Source organism: Hyaena hyaena, unplaced genomic scaffold (genome assembly GCF_003009895.1).
Source record: "Hyaena hyaena isolate Hyena2069 unplaced genomic scaffold, ASM300989v1 scaffold_1692, whole genome shotgun sequence".
NCBI classification, from domain to species: Eukaryota; Metazoa; Chordata; class Mammalia; order Carnivora; family Hyaenidae; genus Hyaena; species Hyaena hyaena.
Genome location: NW_024082328.1, coordinates 189369 through 189825, shown reverse-complemented (window position 1 = coordinate 189825; position 457 = coordinate 189369).

Genomic DNA, 457 nt, shown 5'->3' with positions numbered 1-457 from the left:
TCCGTGTGTGCTTCACCCTGTGAGCCGCCCCGCTGTCCCAGGTGGCAAGGTCCTGCGTGCCCTTCTCCCGCTGCCCCCCAACCTCCACCCATAGGAGGCCTTCCAGCACCTCGTGACTCAGGGAGGGGGTCCGCAGGAGGCTCCCCGGCAGGCCCGGCCCCACGTGTGTCCTGCCTTACGCAGGCTGGCCACTGCAGCCGTTGTCCTGCGCGCGGGTCCCAGCCCACCCAGGCCAGCCCTGGGCACCTGCACCCAGAACACCCGAGGTCCTCTGGCCTGCCGCGGGCCGGCGTGTGTCTGCTCTCCTGGCCTCTGGGAGGCGCTGTGCTGTCCCAGCCACCTCCCTGTTCTGCCTTCAGCCCTGTCGCTCCCACCATACCCCGGCCCCTCTGGCTGCCAGCAGCCCCACCCCAGTTGCCATGACAACCGTGCACACAGTGGGAAGCGGGGGTGGTAG